This window comes from Ovis canadensis, chromosome 26 (assembly GCF_042477335.2).
Source record: "Ovis canadensis isolate MfBH-ARS-UI-01 breed Bighorn chromosome 26, ARS-UI_OviCan_v2, whole genome shotgun sequence".
NCBI classification, from domain to species: domain Eukaryota; kingdom Metazoa; phylum Chordata; class Mammalia; order Artiodactyla; family Bovidae; genus Ovis; species Ovis canadensis.
In genome coordinates, this window is record NC_091270.1 from 48,031,535 (window position 1) to 48,043,048 (window position 11,514).

At 46.9% G+C, this 11,514-nt stretch overlaps 1 long non-coding RNA gene across 2 annotated transcripts in view; it reads right to left on the reverse strand.

Annotated features, from left to right (window-relative positions):
* The window catches only part of LOC138430820 (uncharacterized), a 51,894-nt gene extending 45,475 nt beyond the window's left edge, over positions 1-6,419 (reverse strand). The window contains exon 1 of one of the 2 annotated variants that reach the window (XR_011253392.1): positions 6,189-6,385. This is a non-coding gene — a long non-coding RNA (uncharacterized lncRNA). Of the gene's footprint in view, positions 1-6,188 lie in introns of both variants that reach the window. The other variant, XR_011253391.1, reaches the window with a different exon arrangement.
* Between the last annotated feature and the right edge of the window lie 5,095 nt (positions 6,420-11,514).

The following is an 11,514-nucleotide window of genomic DNA, read 5'->3' on the forward strand; positions in this document are numbered from 1 at the left end:
CAGGAGCCTGTGGGCCAGCTTTCCAGATCTGTCCTTGTGGCTTGGGGAGCCTGGGGTCATGACCACAGAGGGAGCAGGGGGACCTCCCTCCAACAGTAAAAGGAAACAGATTCCTACGTACCCCGTGGACGATTTGTCACCCAGGAGACGGGCTCATTCAGAGCTGCTAATTATTAGAACGTCATCACAGTCACCACCATCACCGTCACCATTATTATCACCACTGTTATTACTGCTCCTAACTGTAATTTCTTGGCAGCATGCTCCAGCTACTCCGCTATTGCTTATTTCTCCCAATGATCTGGGGGTCCTGAGCTGAATTCTTTAAGTGAAGCCCCAGAAAATAGATTGAGCATCAAAGGCCTGGGTTTCACACAAGTTTCCATTCAAGACATTGTACAAGGCCATCTTTCTCTCTCTCTCCCCTCCACGTGCCTCAGTCTCCCTCCCTCTCTCCCACTCTGCTTCCTAAGGAAGATTCATATTTTTATGAGGCTAAAGAAGGAAGCTAAAGCCTTGGGAACCAAGCGCTTCATTTATATATTGGCACCCCTTCACTGATTAAAGAATCATTGCATATCTCTTATGGACTAGATACTGTGAGAAATAATATGTATACACACAGAGCTCACACACACCAACCCTTGTCATCAAAGAATTTACAGTCTAGTTGAGGCAGGAAGATAGATACCCAAATGTTTTTTAAAAGGAGAGGAAATGAATATTAGCACAAAGCAACAGTATCAGGATGGCTAATGGAGCACCTACCAGTGTGAGCACCATCAGTGATGCAAAGGTGAAGACTGAGTGAAGAGTGAAGAGCTGGGGGGCAGGATCTGGAGAGGTGACATCATGGAGCAGAAGCAGGTAGAGGAGGGTGGGTGCAGTCCCGGGGGGAGGACCACATGGAGTGTGGTCTAGGAAATAAGGGAATCACATTCGCCATGGCAGACTATCCACGTGAAAGGGCAACAGGAGACAGGCTGGAAAGGTCATTTGGAGTCAGAATATGGAGAACCCTGAACACCAGATAAGGTCGTGGGGAGACTCGGAATCATTTTAAAATGGGAAGTGGAGGTGGTTTCAAGGAAGTGGCATGGAATTCCCATGTCACTTAGCCATCTTGATACTGTAGCTTTGTGCTGTTATTCATTTCCTCCCCTTTTGAAAATATCTGGGTGTCTATATTCCCCCCTCAACTAGATGGTAAGTCCCTCTCACTGGACCACTGTCCAGTGGTTAAGAATCTGCCAGCTAATGCAAGGCACACACGTTTGATCCAAGATCTGGAATGATCCCACATTCTTTGGAGCCACGAAACCCATGTGCCATCACTATTGAGTCTGTGCTCGAGAGCTTGGGAGCCACAACTACCGATGCCTGCATGCCCTAGAGTCCATTCTCAACAACAGAGAGGGTACCACAGTGAGAAACCCACACACTGCAACTAGAGAAAGCCCAAGGGCAATGGCAAAGACCCAGTGCAGCCAAAAATAAATAAAGGCAGTGGCATCTTCAGCTGGTCAGTCTGGGGGCACCTGCAGGAGGCTTAGCCGAGGGAGGGGCTGAGGCCAAAGAGGCCAGAGAAACGTGGCCACAGTGAGCAGAAGTGAGGACCTCCACTTGGATGGGGCAGAACAACTGGGAAGAGTAAATACCTTAAAGAGAATCCATGGGACTTGGTAAGAGAGGGAGAAAAGAGAGAGACTGGTGGATGGAATTCATGGAAACGCACGAGATTTAACAGAAATAATCACCATCCAAAACGTGGTGCACGGCGCCTGGCACCAGGCAAGCGCTTCTGACTACTGACGTTTGTTAACTGCGGTTAGTGTTTAGTCCTGTTTGATCATCCCAGAGTCCCTGTGGAATTGTCCAGGGTAGTTTGGTTACACATATTACGTAGCTGGGCAAGCAAACTCCCTAGAGATGAAGGAACTATCAAAACAGAATCTTTCTTTCCAGGGACCAAAGCAACAACCGTTGCTCTTCAGACTCTTTCCTCAACCATATTACTATTTTTAAAATCACAGTGATGATAAAAAAAAAAAAAAACAAAAACTTGCCCAGACCAGGCCCCCCAGGCAGTGACAAAAACAAGAATATTAGCACATTCAGTGGCCTCACCAGGAAGTGGCAGGCCTTCACCGGTAACATGCTTTTCTTTCTCGGGGGCAAGGGAGGGGAGGGGAGTGGGGTGTTGAGATACTGTTCTTCAAGGACACTGGATCGCCATGACATGGGCCCTATTTTTCTTGTCAGTCCAACCATCTTAATACAGTATTGCTTGCAGAGAAGTTTTGCTCAAAGGAAGACCCTTCTACAAATGGTTTCTATCAAACTCATCTTTGATCAGGGAGGTAAAACTAGAGGACAGATTTTAAATTCATACAAATTTTAATTTGACAAACTGGGTATTTGGTTCAAAACAGATCAAATGATATTCAGGAGTAATCAGTGCAAAGTTTTAAGCCTACAAGAAGGGGGGAAATGATACCATTAAATAAGTGAGGAATTAAAAACTGGTGAAAGAGTGAAAGAATAAAACTTCATAGGAAATGACCAGTCCAAGCAGAGTGAATAACAAGGTGAAAGTGATTTGCAGAAAAGTTCTAATGCTTTGCTGTACACCGCGACTAGGAAATCAACTCTGAATATACACTGGAAGGACGGATGCTGAAGCTCCAATACTTCGGCCACCTGATGCAAGGAGCCAACTCATTGGAAGAGACCCTCATGCTGGGAAAGATTGAGGACAGGAGAAGGGGGTGATAGAGGGTGAGATGGTCGGATGGCATCACCGACTCAATGGACATGAGTTTGAGCAAACTCCGGGAGATGGTGAAGGACAGGAAAGCTTGGCGTGCTGCAGTCCATGGGGTGCAAAGAGTCAGACATGACTTGGCGACTGAACAACAACGAGCTAAAGGGAAGAGTGATAGAAAGGGCTAGAGAGCAGGGCCTGTGAAAAGACGTCAGACTCCAGAGTTATTTCATCCAGAGTGGAAAAATCTAAAAGGAAGAGGATGAGAGGGCCTGGGTTGATTTAAAAATGCGTTTTAAGCCCATGAAAGGCTCTTACTCTCAGAGAATGGTGCCCAGCTGGTCCTCCCCGTGTCCTCAGAGGAGTAAAGGGCAAGGAACCAGTCTGACTTACTGTGGCAAGGACATGCCAGCCCCAAACACATCACCTTGGAATGATTACCTTTAAAACCCATGTAGAACAGATTTTTTTTTTTCCTGTTTCCTCACCTCTGTCTCCCTGATCCGGGACAACATGAGATTCCAGATGGTGACTCCTGTCAACCAGATTCCCCTGAGACCTGATATTCAAAATACCCCAGAATACAGAGAATTGGAGGTGACCCTGAGGGGTCCTCCAACCCATCCCTCTGACCCTGGGCATCGCGGCCATTTGAAACAGGTCTCTAAACTTAGTCAATGTGGGCTTCCTGACCCATCTATGGTGGAATCTTCCTAACCCATCTACGGTGGCATCCAAAAATATCAGCACACAGAGACGTATGATCACATCCTAACACCTTGTTAAAGAAAAATTAAAAACTAAAGTCAGCGGGGTGGATGAAAAGGAAGAAGCAGGATCCTTCCCAGCGGCCATAAGAAGAGCTACAGAAGCCAGAGTTGCTCCTGGCGCATGGGGACCAGACCTGGAGACCCACTCTCCCCGTCTTCCTCCTGTTTGTACCTGCGCACAGCTGTGGATATGACCGAGGAAGCGAAGGGCCTACACGATCCCAGCTTACGAACCCAAGAAGAAAGGGTCCCGTTGCTCTCCTGGCAGGAATGGCTTTGTGTCTTAAGTCAGCCGCTGTGAAATCCTGTCTAATGATGCAATATCATCACTGGTCCCTCAGCATGAGGCAGCTCTGGGTGTTGATAAAGAATCTGCTCCCTGGAGACAAGGGGCTTGGAACCACAGCAGGTTACCTAACCTCTCTGTGGCTTTGTTTACTTATCTGTCTGTAAAGTGGGGACAAGCACTGTATCTACCTTGTGGAGTTGCTGTGAGGCTTAAATGAGTTAATATGTGGAAAGGGCTCTGATGGTGCCTAGTACATCTTTAACTATTAGGGAAGTATTCACCAATTTTTTTTTGTTTGAAGACTCTGCTGTGATGAACTACATTGATCCCAAATCCACATTCGCACTCTGAGTGGCTTCCTGCTACATCAAATTCCAGCCATCAGACTCCTTACCTGTCAAATATCCCCCTGGATTGTATGAGTGTTTTATCCATTATGCAGAAAGTACAAATTCTGAATCTTACATGTCATCAACCAGAGAAAAAGACAAACCTGCCTGAAGAGAGGCTTTTATATAATTCTTTAATAAAAAGTGCGCATTTTAAAGGATTTCTGGCAAAGATACTCCCAAAAAAAGAAGACTTAAAAACAAATCTTTCACAGTCATTGCTACTCCGGTCCCTACTCACCTATTGTCATTGTTTTCTCCCTGTATTCTGATGGGCGCTTTAATGTAACTAAATATTCCGTGTGTCACTACTTCCCAAAACTGTTCTGCTGAGCCTTAATGCTGGAGGATGGTAATCGATGTTGGTTGGATGAAGGACTCTGGGGTGAGATAAGTTCAAGAAGCGATAGGTTAAACCACAGAACTTCTCAGAACCCTTGGCGTTGATGTGCATGCAGTCTTGAGAGGGGCATAGGACACCAAGCACTTCCCGAATATATTTGACACGGGAGTTGTATTCCAAAAGCCACGACGGAAAACTGCTACTCTACAACTTTGTATTCTGCTTATCATAAGCACTTCTGTGCTTTCCCCGAGCTTTTTCCCCATCCTTTTAAATCACTGCATAATAATCTACAAAGAAAGTATGCCTTAGATTCCTCAAGCATTCTGTTACAGTGAAACATTTAGGTTAATTTCAACTTTTCACTAGCCTAAATAAAGTTGCAGTTAAGATCTTTTTTGTCGTGTGGGATTCCCAAAACAATGGAAGTGTTTAGGATTTCTTTCTTAGAGTAGATTCCCAGGAGGAGAATTATTGTGTCAAAGGGTATTCACGGTTCAAGTTCACGGCACAAGGTGCCAATTTGTTTTTCAACAAGCCTGTATCCATTTTCACTACCCAGCAGCGTGTGACAGTGCCCACACACCACACCCAGAGCAAGGCTATCGGCCAAGATGCTAAAAGCGGGGCTGCGGACGGTTGCTTTCATCGGCCTTCATTAGCACACCTCTGGTGGCAACCTCTGCAGCTGTCAGATCCGGTGCCAGCCCCTTCCCTCTCTCGCCTTCTCTCTCTCTCCCCAAACAGACTCAGACGTGCCTCTGGCTAGGCCATTTCTAAGCTAACTGCATGGGACAAAGTCCACACCAACACCCCACTCCCTGACATTAGGGAGACTTCAAAGAGGCTCTCCTTCCTCTCAGCAGCTAAATGTTTAACAACCGGCTCTCCAGGGAGAAACAAGCCCTGGTTTGTAGCATTTGGTGCTTACTGCAGAGTAGTTCTCTCTGCTGTCGCTGCTGTTTAGTCATTAAGTCGTGACTCTTTGCAACCCCACGCACTGTGGCCCACCAGGCTCCTCAGTCCATGGGATTCTCCAGGCAAGAATACTGGAGTGCGTTGCCATTTCCTTCTCCAGAGGATCTTCCCCACCCAGGGATTGAACCCCGGTCCCCTGCTCGGCAGGAAAATTCTTTACCACTGAGCCACCTGGGCTGGCTCTCATCAAGGCTGATTTCAAGCAAACAACCTCCCAGCACAACGTCACTGGACTTGGAGGTGGGAAGAGGTGAACCCGGTAGGCCCTTGTGAGTCAGGAGCGCGGCTCCAGACACTCTTGCCCAGCTGCAGTTACGGAGTTTCTCTCTTTTCTCCCCACGAAGGACTCTGCACCCCTATCTGGGTGCTCCTCCAGGTCCAACCACGTCCAGGGTCCCATAAGCCCTGTGCTCACAGCTCCTGAGCTGTAATACTGTCTATGCGCATCCTATACCAGGGCTTCGGCCTTAGTCACTGCAGAGGTCCACGGGATTCAGCTTCAAGGACCCTAGCCTATAGATGCTTACCCCTAAGCCATCAACTCAGGCGGACTCCACTGCATAGCTTCCCGCCCCTCCCACCCACACCCTCTGGGCTCTGGACACAGAGTCTTGGACTATCTTGCCTCAAGCTGCACCCACCACCAGCTCCTTACCTCTGATTCCACTTTCAGACTAATCAAGCTTCTGACCTCCTTCTCTGCCTCCAGTTTGCAAGACTGGATTTACCTCCTGGATCTGGTGGCAAATTCAGTTTCACATTCATGAACCGAATTGGATGAGATTTTAAAATCATTCTCTCTTTCTCTGCCTGTTGCAGAAACCCTCTCTCCCTGCCCCCGCCACCACCCATGAACATGCACACACCCACTGAGGATTGAATGGTCCCTGAACCCCATGAGAATGCCCTGGTACTCTGCCAGCCCTCCACCCCCAGGACCTGACCCTATCCACTGTGTTCTCGACTGAGTACGGTCAGAGAGTCTTAACTTCTGGGCTGGAGGCCAGCAGACTTCCAAACTGAACTCTGAGCTGGAACACCTTGCCGTGTGCTCTGTCCATCTGACTGGATAACCCATGACTGTCTATTCCAAAATTACAACTGGAAATACCTTCATCCCCAGTTGCCGCCCAAGCCATGCCAAGAGGGACAAGTGGGGCTGCCAATCCTAAGGTCTCTACAAGTAAACACGTTCCCCATTACATCAGGCATGCCATCCTCCTGGTGAGAGCCCCCTCTGGCCCGGCTGCCCACTCTCCCTCCCATGGTCCTCCACAGGAACCAGCTGACCATTCTCATGTCAGCCTCAGCTAGGACAAGTGAGCTAGTGCTGCAGGAGAAGAGAGCAAAAGTGAAAAACGCAAGGGGGAAAGGAAAAGGGAAAAAAAAAATGATACAGCAAAATGGAAAGGAACTGTAGAAGATACCAGATGATGACAGGAGGCATTATGCGCTCCAACATTCCACGAGGTTTCTAGACCCTAGAAAACACAAACCATGGCTTCCACCTAAAAACAGAGAAATGGCTGGATTCCTTCGAAGATTCCCACCAGGATGCACATCTCAGCCAAGTGCACTGTTACCCCATCCGAACACATGTACGAAATAGTTAACAGTAATCCTCCTGAGATGAAAGAGGGCGGGAGGCTGACAGTGTTACAAAGAAGCATATGGATCCCCATATTTTTTCCAAAGGCGATCTATTCTAAGCTTGGGCACAATCTGGAAGTTACTCTTCCCCCAAAATGAGTCGAGCTCAAACCCCTTCACCCTATCACAAAGCAGAGCACTCTGCTGCATACAGGAGCAGAAGGCGGGGAGCAGGCAGTGAGAAACAGAGCTACGATCATTCAAATAGAAATCCCAGATAAAGTACAGCCAGCAGTTGGCATTTGACTGATCATATTGGAAGGAGCACCCTTCCTAGGGCGTATTGCTGATAGGGATTCTTAAGTGAACCTGGAGGAATAGCATGACCAGATAAAGGTGACTTTCTTTGGTTAGTAATAAGGACCTTAACGTATGAAACAGAGTATCCCAGCTCAAATCACTGGGGGAACAAGCATAGCACAAAGCACAGAAGGAGAGAGGAAACAGCATAACCTAGAAAAAGAAAAATGGTGAATAAATCATTAAGAAAACTGTTCCCTCCTCCCCATCCCCAGCCACACATGGTTTGGTTAATTCCTTAATGAGGATGGACTGTAATTAATATCAGAACTACACCGTATAATTATTGGGTATAATTATGCTTGAGTTAACTGTAGAGCAAATCATATATAGTTCAAATTCTATAGTGTGAATTTTCTATTAATCTTTTGGGGAGTGGGGGAGAGTGCTTCATAAGGTCTTTTGATAAAGAGCATCTCCAGGAATAGGCCTGTATCAGGTGGATATTACATTCAAGACAATGATGTTCAGAATTGCCAGATCCAGCAGCTGCATCCCTTACAGACCTCTGCCTTAAACAGATTGATTCATACCCAGTGGCCCAGGCCAGAGAAGGGGCAACTACTGGCTGATCCAAACCCTGCCTGAGCCAAGGTCATCTCTTGCCCTCTGGTTGCTGGGCCCTCGTGTGGACTTTCTGAGCTATTTCTGTGGGTCCCTGGTCCCTCACTTCTAGAGGCTGCATGTTCTTAACCTGTATCTGTCTCTCATCCCACTTTTTCCATCACATCCCCAGGGACCTAAAAGCTCTTTTCACTCCCTTCTTGGCTCTCAAAGTGCCAGTGATGATGCTAAGAATGGTCATAAAGTTCAACAGAGGAAGAATTATAGGTCTCCAACTGCTCCCACATGCCAGTCACACATAGTTCATGGAACCTGGACTTCTACATGTTATAGTTTTTGTTGGAGGCAGGGGTCAGAGAGACTGGGGTCTGGCGAGATGTTCTGCAGTGAATGGAGAAGGTTTGGCCTTTGGGGAGCGCTGGCCACAAGCAGGAGCCCTTCCCAGCCTCCCACTCCTGTAGGGCTGCTGTCTTGGAACCAAGGCTCGTCTCTCCAGGCACCATTTTCATTTCTGCCATCCCTCTCCCCTCATCTCCTCACCTTATTCCCCAGAGGGGCCAGCAGAATCCTTTCCAGGGCCTTAGAGCTTTATCAAAGGTAAGGAGACTCCTTTAAAGCCAAATTAATTAATTAATTAGGAGAGATCTCTAACTTTCCCTTCTTAACTCAACTTCCCAGACTCTTTCCCTCTTTGCTCTCTAAACTCCTCCTCCCTTCTCCCCATCCAGGCTTCCCTGGTGACTCAGACATTGAAGAATCTGCCTGTCAATGCAGGAGATCCGGGTTCAACCCCTGGGTTGGGAAGATCCCCTGGAGAAGGGAATGGCAACGCACTCCAGTATTCTTGCCTGGAGAATTCCACGGACTGAGGAGACTGGTGGGCTACAGTCCCTGGGCTCACCAAGAGTCAGACACGACTGAGCAACTAACACTTGCTTTCACTTTCCTCATCCATCAGGCTCCTCATCTATTGATCTCTTTGCTGCAAATTCCTCCCTCTCCTTCTGGGCTCCCTGCAACATACGGTATGGGTGGCTGAGGTTCAGAGCTCAGATTCCTAGAAGCTGTTCATCAGTGTCTAAAAGGCGAACTCCAGTTTCATCACCCTTGGGAACAGTCTGAAGTTTAAACCTTTCACCTCCTTCAGGTGCCACCAGGCAAGCAGCGACCCACCAGCTCCGGAGGGAATCAAGAGGCTTAAAGAACAAGCAAGAGGCATGGCTCACACAGCAGCCATGCGTCCACCAGCCTGTCACCCCTCCAAGCATCCCCCAGCACTCTCAGGAGGAATCAGCCATAAAGAGACAGGAACACCCCTTCGGCCCCATCCCCAGCCTCCTGTCCCCTCTGCCAGCTTTCAAAGGCCACCCTTCGACTGAGTAAGTGACACTAAAAACAGCAATTCTCCCCCTACCTCCACCCCCCCCCACTGCCTGCCCACTGATAATAATGGGCCGAGACACTTTTATTATCATTATTAATTAGCACTTTCAAGCAATGGAATTAAATCAATATGGTGGACTGAAACTAATTTTAACAAGCCATTGAGATCAATCATTGGGACTTTTATCTACATAAATGCCACTAAACTCAGCTCGTTAGTGTAACATTAGCTGGAAAGAAAAAGAAGGGAGACTGGTGGGGTTTTAATTAGGAAGACATAAACCGAGCCACAATTTTTCTTCTTTGATTTGCTTTTAATCTCGTCTGCAAAGCTCTTCTGGTGTTGCCCAGGCTGATTTTTAGTCCCAGGCCACCTCCATGGGAAGGGGAGGGGCGAGCGAGGAGAAGCCAAGGGCAAGCAGTGAGAGATGCTTGAAGGGGATGGTCCCTCACTTTGGCTCACCCCAGGAGGACCCTGGGCATCCCCCTGAAGCCCCTAAACTTAAAGTCTCAGATTCCCAGTATCAGTGCTGACCACCTCTCTCTCTGTATTCACCTCTGCTTAGCATTTATTCATATCTGTGTTATAGGAAAATTATTTATGCCCATTGATTCACTCAACGAACAGTAGATGAGCACTTAAGGGGGCCAAGCACCCTGCCTACTCCTCTAAAAGGATTTTTAAAAATGAGAAAGAAAGAAGTAATCTTACTCCCTCTGGAGCAGGCAGTCTGGTCTTTCTGTCCCTCCTAGATTGATGGTTGCTAGAGGGCAAGGGCTATACCTTATTTAGCTTTTGCCCCCTCCCCATTCAGTTCTGTTCTCCACGCCTATAAGGTAAGTGTTGGGGTGAATGGGTCAGAACTCCACTTCTCTACCCACATGTCACTCCTGTCTGTGCCCAGGCACCTGCCACTCCACCCCTTTCATGTCCCATGGGCACCAAGACCATCTCAAGACTCTATACCTCTGAGCTGGCTGTCACTCACTCTCATAACAGCCTACCAGCCTGGCTCCTGACAGGCCGTGGTTTCTTACTCTTCAAGACCTAGCTGTAAGATCACCATGTGAGCAGAGCTGCTTACCTGGGCTTCTCTGACTTGAGAACTTCCACAGCGCACAAGAACAAACAGGCAAAGGGAGGCATCCCTAAGGTTGCCTTTGGTGTCTGCTCCTCCTGTTCTTTAGGAGATGCTGGAGCGGTGGAAGGTCCCAGGATAAGTCTACAATGGCACTGTTGCTTCTGACAATATAGCATTCTAAAAATATCATCTGACCCTAACACTAAGGTACTGGATAAATTACAGCAAACACACTTTTAAATGTGTTTATGTGTTTTCAAGAAAGGGAAGTCTCCAGTGGCCATGCATTACTTACACAAAAACAGAGTAAGCTGAGACAAGAAGGGTAAGTGATGCCCTGGGGCTAAACACCGAAACCTAGAGTTTTAGAGATTAATGCGGCTTTGATGTGAGTGGGAAATGGGAGGCCAGGCCTTGGCCTCATGCAAGGTTGAGTAGCTAAACTCCATATAAAGCTACATCCTCATTTAAAGGATAAATGAAAAAAAACAAACTACATCCTTCTAGCAAAGGAAAACTGCCTCTGTGGTGGCTGTATATATTTTCTATATATAAAAATTAATCTTCCTTTAGAATTCATAACCTAGATCTGTTCTCACTGGGGGTCAGGAGTTTTAATTCATATTACCACATATAAGGAAAACCTCAAGTTGAGAAGTTGAATTAAAGTGATCCTAGTTTGGTAGTGCACTCAATCCAAATAAAAGCAAATATAAACATCTCTGGAATAAAATTCCTCAATCCAGGCCCCACAGATTATGTCAAAGCAAAAAAGAGCTCAAGTAAAAAGTTATCAAACACCAGGAGAAAAAAACTTCTATAAGGCAGAATTAGCAGATATGACAGATAACAAATGCATGATCCCCAACAAATTGAAATATTGACTTATCAGAAAGTGAATATAGTAAAACTGTATTCATGATGCAATTTTTGAAGAAAAGAGGGAAAATAAAGAACAAAAGAGTATCAAAAAACAACAAGGAAAAAATTGTAATTGAAATT